The following is a 6,539-nucleotide window of genomic DNA, read 5'->3' as shown; positions in this document are numbered from 1 at the left end:
TAGCCGGGTTTTAGATTTTTAGGTCGTGTTAGCGTTTTGTGTCAAATGATCGACTAATTCCTAATGTGATAAGTCTTTACAAGAGGAATCAAGGCTTTTTTTATAAGGTAAGGAAACAAGAGAAAATAAAGCTACTTTGTTAAAAAAAAAATCAAAATATATGTAAAATGAGACTTATTGGATAAAATAATGGGAGTAAACACTGAAGTTATACGCCAAAAGAATTAATTTTTGTTTGCATTTTAATTATGTTTAGTGTTATTGAGCGTCGATTTCGGCGATGCTATTTGTCTGCGATGGAATTCACTTCTTATTTAGTATGAGGCAAGATAATCTTACTAAATTAGTTAGTTCCTATGTGTTGTCAACTTCGGTTTCTAATGAAATTGAATTAAAGGTACTAATGCAGTAAAACCATTAGATAATGATACTCCTAATGTTCGTTGGTTTGGTTAAGCATTGTTTGCATCATATTTAGTGGCATACCCACACTAGGGAAAGGGAAGAGGCGAGGTGTCACTGTCCGGAACTTTGAGCCGGAACATAGCGCGGTGGTTTCATCTTTTGGTTGGGTCGGATGCGGTGGTTTCATCTTCTGGTTTATGTTTTATCTGTGTATAACGTACTTTTTATTGTACCGAATAATCAGCTCCTATGGGCTTACCTTACCGATTTCTTCATGGATGTTGGGGGTATCCTTTGGGCTGTTTTCTGTAGGTGTTGGATTAATAATGACAAGGGTAGCTTTACATCCGGTTTGTGTTGTGCCTATCCCTAGCTGGACTTTAGTGATGGTTTTGGTCAGGGGGCTGTTCGTGTTGTTTTATTTAGTGCTTGCTATTATCTTACTCGATTTTCTGGGCTACGAGTTTCCTGTCCATTGTGGTTGTGTTCCAAAGTGTAGGAGTTTTCTCTCCTCTCGTGACAGACTTTTCCGGTCTGTTTTCCACCTTCCCTTTCTACGCCCCACGGGCGTAAGAACACTTTGCTCTTGCGCAATGGATCAAGGGTCTTATAGGGTTCCAGATGATGATTACCACAGCCAAGGAGATGAATCTCCGAGACGCACTTTTGGGTCTTGTTGCAGGTATTTCTCCGAAGCTTTGACGATTAAGACGAGTAATGATGTGTTTCTGGGGGGCTCGTTGGTTTCCCGAGGACGAGTATCACAGCCAAGGAGATGAATCTCCGAGACACTTTTTTGGGTCTTGTTGCAGGTATTTCTCTGAAGCTTCATCATCAATTAAGACAAGTAAAGATGAGTACTATCCTTTGACCAGCGCGGCTCGTCCTTTCAAGACTGTTGTGGAAGTTGAAATTGTCTTTCGTGTCCAGCCATCCGTACGCCACCAACACTCTTCTTTGACCCGATGTAGTTACTTTGTTATCTTAGTTTACCGTAGTATTAAAATAACTGCATTTTTGACCAAATGAGTCAAATGTCATCCGTAAAAACCCTATTTAGGTATATCTTTATTTACAGCTGCAAAAAAAAAAAAAAAAAAAAAAAAATAAAAAAAAAATAAAAAAAAAAAAAAAAAAAGTTTGTGTCGAATTGGAACATCGGCGTGTAACTAGTCTATGAAATAACATAAAAAGGGTAGTTGAGCAAATTCCTAAAAAACACACGTGGCATCATGTAACCTCATTTTTTGCAAATAATCACTGAAAAATGACCCTGCCTTCTGGTTCAATTGTACAGTTACAAAGACAAGAGGAAAGACGTTTCATTTGTTTCCTCTTTCAATACTTTGGGTACGTTACACAACTCTCCAACTTCACAAATACTCATTTACTTACTTGTAATTCTTTCTCTTTTTAATTGTTCGCATCAGATCCAAATGTGATCTAAAATGTTCATATTCTCTATCAGCTTCACCGTTCCTTCATCAGTTCATCCTATCCTTTGAATTTCTCTTATTCTGCGGGTTTGCTTTTTCAATGTCGAATTCCTCAATCTTCTCAATATGAGGTAATTGATGTTTGTCTTTTAACTCCCATGATGAACAAGTTTGCTCCATTACTTGGTTTAAAGTAGAGGCGGCAATCATTGACACGACTCGAAAACACGACACGAACCCGACACGAAGTTAGCGGGTTATGGTCAAAACGTTTTGACCCATTTAAGTAATTGGTTGACACGACACGACACGAAACTTAAATGGGTCGGGTTAGGGTTGATGTCTTTTGACACGAACATCCCATTTATTTAAAATTGTCATAATATATTTGGCTTGAGTCAATAATTCAACAAAACAACTTAAGAATTAACATTTTCATTCATCATGTTTGGATTATTAGGATTATAAATTGTAGTTTGTTGTATTAGTTTATTGGGTTAGACGGGTTTAAATGGGTTAAAAATGACCTGCTTAAAGATAAATGGGTTAAACAGGTCGGGGTGGGTTATAGAAAAATTAAATGGGTCGGGTTAGGGTTGAGTCAAATGACCCGTTTATTTAATTGGGTCGGGTTAGGGTTAGGGTAGTGGTGATCCGTTTAATATTGACACGAACACGAACACGACACGACCCGATCTGTTTGCCAAGTCTAGTTTAAAGCATGAATCTTTCTCTATACTTTTATTCTTAATTGCCCTAATTAAACTATTCATATTTGAAATTCTCCGAAGTTAAAATTGAGTTCTATTTCCTGATTTTTGTAAAAAAAACCAGGATGTGAGTTACTCCCTCCATTCAACTCCACTTTGCAAGTTTCTCTTTTGCGCACTATTCACAAGCGGACATTCAACTTCAATTTTCTCTCAATATATAAGTGAAAATATATTCATGTGGGATGTTATTTGATTCGTCTTTAAGAGTACATTAAAAATATCTCATTTTTGCAAATACGCAGCTAATGATATTTATTGCGTAAAAGCCGCGTTGGCAAACGTGATAAAACAAACTTGCAAAGTGGAGTTGAATGGAGGGAGTATGTAATAATGGATTGAATTAAATTGTCGATCGTCAAAATTACATATTGATGATTATATTACTGATTCACAGTGGTTCTGTCGAAGAACATGGGTTAATCAGCGGTTTGCCCTGCGGAGAAGAATATCAGGGTGCGCACAAATTTCATTATAGACGGACACTATCCGTCTATACGTATAGACGGATACCATTTACCCTCACAAAATATCCATTTGCCATAAAGTGGGAGGCACATGGGGTGCCCCACCTTGTCCCCCTACCCATTTTATTAAAGATCTTTACCCGTCTGTTCGCCCCACCCATCTATACCAAGAGCTATTGCAGGGTGCGGCAAAAGAAGGGACCACATTTTCAAATGTATATGCACAAGATCACCTTTGTTACATGTATTATTTTTAATTTTGGTTAATTCAACTGTTAATTTAATTGAGATCATAACATTTATGAACTTATCAAACTAATTCGTTCTACGATTTTTACCTTTGTTCATTACTCAGGGTTTACAATAATCCGTGATTGACAATTTGATATACGCAACTACTTGCAAGTAGCAAATGTGAACTCTTTGGTATATTATCCATTTGCACTAACTTCACTAACAAACACTATCATGATTTTGGTTTATATGCATTATTATGGATAGGTGGCATTGGCATGTTTTTTATTAGTCATTGCAGTGCAATTATGGTGTTTACAGGAGATGACGATTTTGCTCAAATCCATCTATTTTCCTTTTATTTTTTTGGGTAAATTGCAACTTTACAAAATTATATAAGGTGGCTAATTGAAGTAGTGAGGGTTGGAGGCAGTGAGCCCCAACACACTTCTCGCAAAAAATTGCTGCTAATCTTAGTGATGCAGAATTTTAAGCAAGGTAAATTGCTATAAGTAAGGCTTCTACCCGAGACCCTTGAGAATTTTAAGCAAGGTAGATGTTGAGCTTACATAGTACTATTGTTTTAATTTTAGATATTTGCATCATTTTGGTTATTATACACTTCAGGTTTATAATTATCATTGTGTTTGACTTTGACCTGAGTTTTCATTGTTGTAAATCAGGGAGGTTGAAGATTAATCTTAGTGATGCAGAATATGGTGAGGTTGCCTGAGAGTTATTTGAATTGTTTGCTGATAAGGAGAACAATAAAGGTCATTTGTGCTATTTCTTTTTGGTGGGCTGTGATTAAAATCTCAATGCTTTGTATAAGTGGAACTAATTAGAGTAAAACAAATGCTTTCAGTAACATTATGGTTACTTCACTACAAGCAAGTTATTATGATGCATATTCCAAGTTAAAGAAGATGATACTGGAAGGCCCTTATATGAGTAGCATTTTCCTTATGTTAGCGGGTTTGGATATTTACTAGCACTACTTATTCACAAATAAGAAGACGACTTTGTTGAAATTATTCATTCGTGAATTGGATTTTTTCAAATTAAATACAAATCTTACATTATTTGCCTCCATATTCAGGGCATAACTATATTGACAATGCAACTACTTGGTGGCTTGGCTTATTAACATTGAAATGTTAATGATAGGGGTTTTGAAAATGGCATAGCAATTGGAGCAAAGGAATGGAAAAAAAAAATGCTCGAGTGCAGAGTAAAAAAGGTTCATGGTTGGAGATGAGGGTGTGGAGATAAGAAGCAGGATAAATAATAAGTTGAAAGGAAAGGCTAGGAAAGTAGGAAGGCTGCTGACGAAAGATGATCGTCTTATTTTGAGTTGTGTGCGTTGATTGATGAATTGAGTAATTATTATGCTTAAGACTAATGTTCAAAACTACAGCTAAAATTTGATCATGTATATTAGTTTGTGGCGTTGGGGCGTTGTCATGAGTTAAAAGATTCACCTTATTTCTTTAGCTTATGGCTCTGTTTGGCATGACACTTCGGGTAGCTTATTTGACCAAAATTTCAGCTACCTGATTTTTTTTTGTAAGTGTTTGGCAAGTAGCTTATTTGCACAAATAAGCTACCTAAAATGAAATGCTACCCAGGGTAGCATTTGAGATTTCAGATACCTGATCTCGGTTTAAATTCCATTATTATCCCTTCAATCTATAATATTAAATAATTATCATATCCTTTTACGCCATTTTACCAAAATAAGCAACCTTCATGGCCGTCGCCACTAAACTGTGTATCAGCTCTCATATCTCCTACCATTGGTAAGTTCATTTCTCTTCCAACAGTTATAATGGGGAAATTGCATGATTGCTTTTGATTATCATATACACTTTTCAAAATGGATTATTGTCAGAAAATTCAGATTAATAAATATTTTTTATGCTAAATTTAATTGGGTGTATAGTGCTCATAGACAAATTTAGAGTTAATTTTGTGTGTTTTTAAATTAGGGTTTACAATTGAATTGAGAAATTTTGTAGACTGTAAAATTATGATATTCCTTTTATTAATAGGTTTATATAATGCTTACAGGTTTAGTTACATAAATTAACAATTTTTAATTTGTTCAATTCATGCTTGATATCTAATACGTGGTGTAAATTTTTGTTTTAACTTAAGATTTAACTTTGTTAGCATAGAATGTATGATCTAAGATTCATGCTAAAAAGATTTATCATTTTTTCCATATATGAGAGTTGATTTTACATATAGAGAGATGTGTTTTTGTTATGATATGATTGTTAAACTTCATTAAAAGCGCAAACTATGGATGTCTGTTAGAATATGACTCGTTCGAGTCGTTTTCGATTTGGGTATGTGAGATGGAGAAAAATAAACTAATGAAGAAAAGGAATAAAAGCAAAGACGGAAGACGAGGAACAGCTACACAGCAAGTCGCTTGTTTATCTAGGCGGGTCGCACGTGATTCTGAAGTTGGAATTGGTTCATGAGTATTTTACGTATGAAACATGTCTATGCACTAGCTTTTGATTGGTGCTTGATTTCTTGGCTCGTCAAGTTGCTAAGCTAACTTTAGCCTTTTAGGAAGTTAGTGATTAATTCCATAATTAGCTTAGTCGTTGACTTTGCGTAGGATTTCCTTAGTTGGCTTTTTTTGGTAAGGTTTATTTAGTTTCCTAATTAGTTTAGGTATATAGTTTTGGGTGGAATAATACTATATAAAGACCCGATTATATTCTAGGTTAATTAAGAGAGAAAGGTAGAAAACTTGGTGAGGCTAGTTTGAGGGCTCGTCTTTTGTAATCTGTAATTCTCTCCATACATAGTGAAATATTTCCCTGGCCCTTGTGGACGTAGCTATCATATTGATAGTGAACCATGTAAATTCTTGTGTTCTTTATTTTGCTATTGTTATTGCATCGTCTCAACACGCTTCCGCGCATAACAAGTGGTATCAGAGCCCAAGGTTCTACTTGGGCTAGAGTCTAGACACGGAGATTCATCAGGCCAAGACTTGAAGGTGGACTTACACTATAAGACGTGGAATTCCTATAGCTCGGGGGAGAGCTAATATGTTCGCGAGAAGCGACATGGTCTCACGGCGTTGAGACGGCAGGCCGTCCAAGAGAAGATCGTCAGCAACCCGGCGAGGTGGGCTGAGGCTTAATGGAGGCAACAAAAGCGGTCCATGGTAAGTCCAAAAAGGCGGTCCGGTGTGACGCGCTGAG

The 6,539-nt window shown here is 36.2% G+C and overlaps 1 long non-coding RNA gene across 4 annotated transcripts; it reads left to right on the top strand.

Annotated features, from left to right (window-relative positions):
- The first annotated feature begins 1,611 nt into the window (after positions 1-1,611).
- LOC141612076 (uncharacterized) lies at positions 1,612-4,808 on the top strand. Of its 4 annotated transcripts, none has more exons than XR_012528977.1 (4): positions 1,612-1,972; positions 3,009-3,864; positions 3,996-4,085; positions 4,480-4,808. It is a non-coding gene; the product is annotated as an uncharacterized LOC141612076 (long non-coding RNA). The 4 variants fall into 4 exon arrangements; XR_012528978.1 differs by lacking the exon at positions 4,480-4,808 and having other exon boundaries at positions 1,612-1,755; positions 1,874-1,972; positions 3,996-4,237; XR_012528976.1 differs by lacking the exon at positions 4,480-4,808 and having other exon boundaries at positions 3,009-3,824; positions 3,996-4,237.
- The last annotated feature ends 1,731 nt before the right edge of the window (positions 4,809-6,539 follow it).

Source organism: Silene latifolia, chromosome 11 (assembly GCF_048544455.1).
Source record: "Silene latifolia isolate original U9 population chromosome 11, ASM4854445v1, whole genome shotgun sequence".
NCBI classification, from domain to species: domain Eukaryota; kingdom Viridiplantae; phylum Streptophyta; class Magnoliopsida; order Caryophyllales; family Caryophyllaceae; genus Silene; species Silene latifolia.
The sequence above is the reverse complement of the archived record's forward strand: the minus strand, read 5'-3'. Positions and strand labels throughout refer to the sequence as shown.